The sequence below is a fragment of the Cyprinus carpio genome, chromosome B4 (genome assembly GCF_018340385.1).
Source record: "Cyprinus carpio isolate SPL01 chromosome B4, ASM1834038v1, whole genome shotgun sequence".
NCBI lineage: Eukaryota > Metazoa > Chordata > Actinopteri > Cypriniformes > Cyprinidae > Cyprinus > Cyprinus carpio.
The window spans coordinates 27,360,384-27,368,534 of record NC_056600.1 but is presented as its reverse complement, the minus strand read 5'-3'; positions in this window follow the sequence as shown (position 1 = coordinate 27,368,534).

The following is an 8,151-nucleotide window of genomic DNA, read 5'->3' as shown; positions in this document are numbered from 1 at the left end:
ACTCTACATACCCCATGGGTCCCCTTACATTGAAGTCGCCACCATGTTTGTACAGTAGCCCTTAAAGGACAAAGCGTGTTTCCTCATGTTTTTGCCCATGTTATTCTTGCAAATAAAACACTGACACAATGATGAACAAGTAACAATAATGTTCGCAATAACATTGTTTTATTGAATAATTAAGTAAATATAATTACTTAATTTACCTTTGTAAAGAAACCTCATTAATGCTGGCTTCTCTCTGCTGTCTCAGACAATGACACTTAGTCCTGTATCGGCCACCGTAGCTTCTCTAAAGGAAGGGGTGAGTGGGGGAGTGAGCCATTGGTTTCAATTCACAACCTGACCGCTAGAGGGGCTAAGCCCGCAAAGGGTCATAGCGCAGCGCAGAGTGGGAAGAACAAAAACGGCAGAAATTAAACGTACATTGAAAAAACTGAAAGGTTCAGAAGTACAGAAGTTTAAAATCGAACAGAAGTTCAGATGAGAATGACCAAAAACACATTTCCGATTCAATACGAGCACACAAGCAAAATCCAACATCTGGAACAGAAGCAACATTAGCCACCCTGGATTCGAACCCACGACCTGAAAGGTTTGGGGCCAGTGGCTTAGCAGAGTGTGCCACTCAGTTGGTGGATGTTCAACTGGCTGCTGAGGAGATGTTAAGGTGTGAGAATGAGCTCACAATAAAAAGCTCTTTAGCATTCTAAGCAGTATAACATGCAAAAGTTAAGTTAATTGTAATGCAGCTTATGGTTAACTTGATAGCTAAAGAGCAACATTAGAATGAATGGTAACCAATTAGCATGCTAATTTGACTAATTTAACCAAGGAATATTATCATGTTTTACCGTATTTGATTAAGATGTCCCATTAATAATTGAAACAGAATGGTACGTAATAAATTGTTACATTTATATTAAAGATAAAATATCATGTGTTTATTCAGAAACAAAGAATGCCATTAAGTTTGATCACTTTTTGACTGCTATCTTCATAAGCAGAAGAAACAAAAATACAAAAACCATCACATTTAAATGACACTTGTATAATTCTGTTTTGTCTACGGAAAACAAATATAGTACCCATTTAGAGGAATTTGCATTTAACAGTTATCTATAAGGTAAAGAATGTCACAAAATGCATTACATTGAATAAGGAAACAAGTAAGTACATAAGTAATTAGCGGAATTTACATGTTTGTTTGTTTTTCCTTTTTTTGTTAACTACATTCTTTAATGTAATACCTTTTGGTCTACCTGATGTAGTATTCTGATTTATCACTTGATTCTTTGCTTGTTTAAACATTTCAATACATTTACAAAAATGAGTTAATGAATGCCTTTTTTTATTTAAAGTTTTCAACTCTGTTGCAAATCTTACTAAAATTACATTAAGCAGTAAGCCTGATTTAGTTACACTGATAAATTATTTAACTGTCTTGCTGATAACTCTACACTACTATTCTCACTGTATGTATATTTAAAAGTGTTTACAATGAATTTTCATATGCAAAACTGCATTGTATATATATATATATATATATATATATATATATATATATATATATATATATATATATATATATATATATATATATATATTTACAATATGTAAAATAAAATGTATTGGGAAAAAAACGCATAAAATTGTGGCTGAAAATTCAAAATGTAAATTAAACTTCTAAAGACAGAACCTAAAATATCCCAATACATATTGTAAATATTATTTATCAATCCACCGCGTCAAAATATTTTATTGTTTTGATAATGTAATTTGTAGATAAAATTGTCCATTCCTTTATCTAGATAATAATTGTCTTTCTCTTGGATTAGACAAAAAAAAAATCCAATAACAACAATTGTACACTGTCAAACCTTTTATATATATATATATATATATATATATATATATATATATAAAATTTTAAGCTCTTTTCTGCCTTTATGTATTGACTCCTCTTAAAAACTTATATTAGCATTGTGTGTAAAGCAGCCAAGTATAAGACACAAATATGTGAATAAATGTTTGCACTGGTCCCCAAATTATACCTTTTGTTCGGTCAATAGTTTTACTTGTATATTTTGTATATACAGTTTTAGATTTCAATCAGTAAAGAAACTGAATGCAAATTTAATTAAGAACATTGCATCAATTTTTTTTTTTTTTTTATTTCTACCAAAATAATATATGTAAAACATTCACATTAATATTAGATTTTTGTTTTTTATATATATACACACACCACACCATCTACATCCACTCCACCCACATTAACCCCTCAAACATCTACCATACCACCCCCTAAATCTCAGCTTTCAGGTTCTATGATATCACCCACTACAACACAAACACACAATCCCCCACCCAAACAGTAACATGATTGGACAGATGTGTTCTGGGACGTGGTGTGTATGTGTGTTGACGGTTGTAGTTAAAAATGAAAAGTACCCAAGAAACACTTATACAATACATTACACACTTTAAACCCAAATTTTCAAATTAATTAAACAGATTAAGTAGTGTATACTCAAAGTTTTAGAAAAAGTTCTACTAACTTAATTATTTCAAGTTGGTGTAACATGGTCTTCCTTTGAGTAATTTTAACTAATATTTTTTGAATAAATTGAACTTTTTTGTGAATAAGTAAGCATAACTTAAAAACATAAATTAATAGAACTTAATAGAATTAAGTAATTACATGCTAAGAATGATGAAGTCCTGTTATTTCTATTGTTTCAAATAGAGATGATTTAAAAATAAACTTAATTTATATAGCACATGCTAAAATACAATAAAATCTCAAAGTGCTTAACCAAATAAGTAAAATCCATCATAACAAATAAATTACAACCATAGCCTATTAAAACAATTTAATTGGGGCAAACTGAAATGCGTTAGACATTAGTGGAAGACAAAATGTATTTATATTATTTATTTATTGTATTTTTATTGTCATCAGTTTAATGTAGCCTATATATTTTTATTTAAGTGTTGAGCAGCTCCAGGGATCATTTTTTATTCCGAATTAATCTGATTCAACATCCGAAGCAGAAGGCGGCGCAAATGCATTGCACGTACTATACTGATTGCTATCCTAACCGCTCTGTGCAAAAAAAAAAAAAACAAAAAAACCCAGAAGAACAGTTTGTACGCGGGTGGTGGGAAGCAAGCAACAACAGAAGGCCTGCAGAAAGTTAGTACCTACGCGGCAGCAGTCAGCATCATTGGACTTACTGTAAGTTTTTAGTGTTAATATTTATTCACTTTTACTTATTTTATACATTTGTTGATGTGTTTGTCTCAGAGAGCGTATACCTTCACTGGCTTATCACGGGAGTCTTGTATTAAAATTACCAGACTCACTGAATAATTTGACCACGGATAGATTTAGGAATCACACGATCATTCCCCGCTTAAAGGTGGTGTTAGAAAGTTAGACGTTAGTTGAACCAAACAGACACCTCGTATGCAATAGTTCGATTTTTTTGTTGATGGAAACTTTCAATAGTGCTCCGCTAAGGTCCATTATCATATTAAAAGAGCATGAACGAGCATAATAGGGCCTCTTTAACTACAGTTTCTACACTGACACAGCAAGTTCGCGTTCTCTGTAGCTTCTTGGGACGCTCGTTTTAAATTCTGTGAGAGCAGACTGAGACACGGAGATTGCTGTTAACTGAACACGAGGGGCCGCCATTTTGTGCTGCGTCGGTTTTAAAACAAACGACCTTGCAGGAGGCAAGCTGCTTTTCATGACCAATATTAATAAACTAAAAACCCTTACCAGTAAGGCTTTAGTTTGTAGAAATTGCATTATTGTTAATTAACCATGCAGTAAAGTTCCAGTGCTGCTACTTTTCTTTACAGTAATGTTAATTTAGCTTGATGCCTTTAGTAGCAAGACACTTTGGTGATCAAATGAAAAGATCATTAACAGGGAAAGTATAAAAATGGAAGTATTTGTAATTTGACACTCTTTGAATGCTTTTAATTGTCCAGTTTCAGATCAGTTCATGCATTTGCATCTCTCTGTTCCAGTTTCACGAAGTTAATACAGAGTTAAGATAGAAAACTGGAGACGTGATAAAGATACCAGGTAATCCAATGAATGTGAATTATTCTATCAATCACCCCTTTTTCCCCCCTCTCCCCCCTCTAAATACCAACTTAAAGTGTTTTTTTTTTCTCAGACAATGTTTTAGTGTGGTGACCTTAAATCAGACGCACTCCCACATATCATTGTTTATTCGACTTGCCTGTTTGAACAAAATAAAGCTTTTTGCTGTATTTAAGTCAACAAATCATGAATGTGTTCTGTTCATAAATACCATCTTCCTAATTGATATTTAAAGGGATAGTTCACCCAAAAATGAAAATTATGTCATTAATGACTCACCCTCATGTCGTTCCAAACCCGTAAGACCTCCTTTCATCTTCGGAACACAGTTTAAGATATTTTAGATTTAGTCTGAGAGCTTTCTGTCCCTCCATTGAGAATGTATGTACGGTATACTGTCCACGTCCAGAAAGGTAATAAAAACACCTTCAAAGTAGTCCATGTGACATCAGAGGGTCCGTTAGAATTTTTTGAAGCATCGAAAATACATTTTGGTCAAAAAATATCAAAAAACTACGACTTTATTCAGCATTGACTTCTCTCCCGGGTCTGTTATGAGCGCGTTCACAACACTGCAGTTTAGTGATATCCGGTTCGCGAACGAATCACTCGATGTAACCGGATCTTCTTGAACCAGTTCACCAAATCGAACTGAATCGTTTGAAACGGTTCGCGTCAACAATAAGCATTAATCCACAAATGACTTAAGCTGTTAACTTTTTTAACATGGCTGACACTCCCTCTGAGTTCAAATAAACCAATATCCCGGAGTAATTCATTTACTCAAACAGTACACTGACTGAACTGCTGTGAAGAGAGAACTGAAGATGAACACCGAGCCGAGCCAGATAACGAACAAAACATTGACTCGTTCTCGAGTCAAGAACCGTTTCTGTCGGACGCGTCCGGTTCGAGAACCGAGGAGCTGATGATACTGCGCATGTGTGATTCAGCGTGAAGCAGACTGACACACAGCGCGTCTGAACCGAGCTGGTTCTTTTGGTGATCGATTCTGAACTGATTCTGTGCTAATGTTATGAGCGCGGGTAAACCGAAGGCTTGAATCAAGGGCAATCATCGCCAATGAAGTCATTACGTCGAGCGCAAAAGAACTGGTGAACCGTTTTCGCCATCCGGTTTATTGAATCAAACTGTCCGAAAGAACCGGTTCGCGGAGAAGAACAGAACTTCCCATCACTACCGCGGTGATCCGAAAACCGATGCAACCGGTTCTTGACTCGAGAATGAGTCAATGTTTCGTTCGTTATTTGGCTCGGCTCGGTGTTCATCTTCAGTTCTCTCTTCACAGCAGTTCAGTAAGTGTACTGTTTGAGTAAATGAATTACTCCGGGATATTGGTTTATTTGAACTCAGAGGGAGTGTCAGCCATGTTAAAAAAGTTAACAGCTTAAGTCATTTGTGGATTAATGCTTATTGTTGACGCGAACCGTTTCAAACGATTCAGTTCGATTTGGTGAACTGGTTCAAGAAGATCCGGTTACATCGAGTGATTCGTTCGCGAACCGGATATCACTAAACTGCAGTGTTGTGAACGCGCTCACAACAGACTCGGGAGAGAAGTCAATGCTGAATAAAGTCGTAGTTTTTGATATTTTTGGACCAAAATGTATTTTCGATGCTTCAAAAAATTCTAATGGACCCTCTGATGTCACATGGGACTACTTTGATGATGTTTTTTATTACCTTTCTGGACGTGGACAGTATACCGTACATACATTCTCAATGGAGGGACAGAAAGCTCTCGGACTAAATCTAAAATATCTTAAACTGTGTTCCGAAGATGAACGGAGGTCTTACGGGTTTGGAACGACATGAGGGTGAGTCATTAATGACATAATTTTCATTTTTGGGTGAACTATCCCTTTAACCTTTGGCCCTGTCTAGATCATATTTTACTTTACTTTGTATTTGCTTGCAAAAAAGAAATGATTGGTCTAAAAATGAGTCCAAAAATTAATTCAAGATTTGTCTTAAAAACATGTTAAAAACTTATGCTGTAAAAAAGTTTAATTATGCTGTTTTACATCTATAGACGTTATATAAAACTGATTGTTTTGAGGAAAACATGTCGTCATTTTAAAGCAGTGTTAGCTGTATTCCATAATCATGTTTTGGTAAGATAATAGTAATTAACTTGTAGTTATTTTATTAAGTATAAGCAATTCTGTTTTAAAATTGTAAAAAATGTTGGTGGTCTAAACTTTGTCATTTTTTTCTTCGCCTTTTAGGTTGCTGGTTCCAAAATTATCTGGAAGTGTAAGTTGTGCGCAGCTTCTTTCACCTCCAGAATAAAGTTATTTAGACACTATAGGCTGCAGCACAGCCACTATTCCAGAATCAGCCCTCTTCCATGCTTGTACACTGATTGCATTTGTAAATTTCAGACACTTAATGCACTGAGTACTCATTTGTCAAGATATCATAAAGCACAATGAGTTCATCCAAGCGCAGAAAAACCTTTAGTGAGCACAACTATCCTTATGTAATGCCAGTGGAGTATCAGTTGGAGCAACCTGGACATACCAGCATGTATGTTCCTATCCTTTCAATGAATCAAGAGTTGTTTAAAAACACAGACATTCTTAACAAGATTACTGAAACAAATACTACATATGGTCAATATGTTTCATGCTCCAATGGCTCTCATTTAATTGAAAATGAGTTACTGTCAACAGGGTATCTCATCCTACCACTCCAGCTATATACTGATGAGCTTGAAATTTGCTTGGCACATCACGCAAAATTCACAAAGTTTGCGCTGTATATTGGGTCCTTGCTAATGTGCCACCAAAATACAGATCAGCATTACATGCTATACAGCTAGCAATAGTGGTAAAAGTGACAGACGTCAGTAAGTATGGATATGCAGCTGTACTTGCTCCATTGCTGCGTGATGTTCATACTCTGGAAAAAGATGGTGTCTTCATCGAAAGAGTTGGTCAGAATGTCAGAGGCACTGTCTTTTGTGTTTCTGCTGACAATTTGGCTGTTCATGGATTAGGTGGCTTTGTAGAGTCATTTAGAGCAGGTCATGTTTGCAGATTCTGTATGGGCTCAGTTGAAGGGTTTCAAGTAACTGAAGTCAGAGAGAGAAAGTTTCCTCAGAGAACCAAAGCCAGCCATGACCTACATGTGCAAACTGTTCAAGAAAGTGACAATTTGAGCAGCCACTTTGGTGTTAAAGGTGGCTGTGTCTTGCGTGAGTCCCTGAATTACTTCCATACAGTCACAGGGTTTCCTCCTGATATTTTGGAAGGTATCGTTCCCATGGAGCTTTCTCTTTGTCTTAAAGAGATGATCCGGCTGAAGTACTTCACTTTGGAGTATTTGAACAACAAGATTACATCATTCCCATATCAACACACTGATAAAGTGGATAGACCTCAGCTACTTCCCAAAAAGTTTCTTTCTCAAGGAACGATTGGAGGAAATGGGCATGAAAATGCCACTCTGCTCCGACTTCTTCCATTGCTTGTTGGCAGTGTAGTACCAGAGGGTGATGAAGCATGGGCAGTTTTGGAAACCTTATACTATTTTGTGTGCAAAATCAGTGATCATAGACAGGCACTGCTAGAGGTTTTCCCTGAGATTAGGCTCCGTCCTAAACATCATTATGTGGAGCATTATCCTGCTCTAGTCAAGTGCTTTGGGCCCCTGCTGCACGTTTGGACCATGCGGTTTGAGGCCAAGCACCGCTTTTTCAAAAGAGTGGTGCATGATGCTCAAAACTTAATTTTGAAGACAATGGCAATTAGACACCAAAACATGATGGCATATCATCTTGCTGCACCATCATTTTTCAAGCCAAAAATTCAGGCATCCAGGGTTGACTCTGTTCTGGTTTCATCTCCATCAGAGGTTGCTCAAGTACACATTAGAGAACAAACAACTAGTGACACAATCTACAATACATCAAATGTGACCATTGATGGCACAGACTATGTCTGTGGAATGTTTCTGTCTGTAGGAGTCAGTGGTGGACTGTCTAAATTTAGCAAAATAGAACA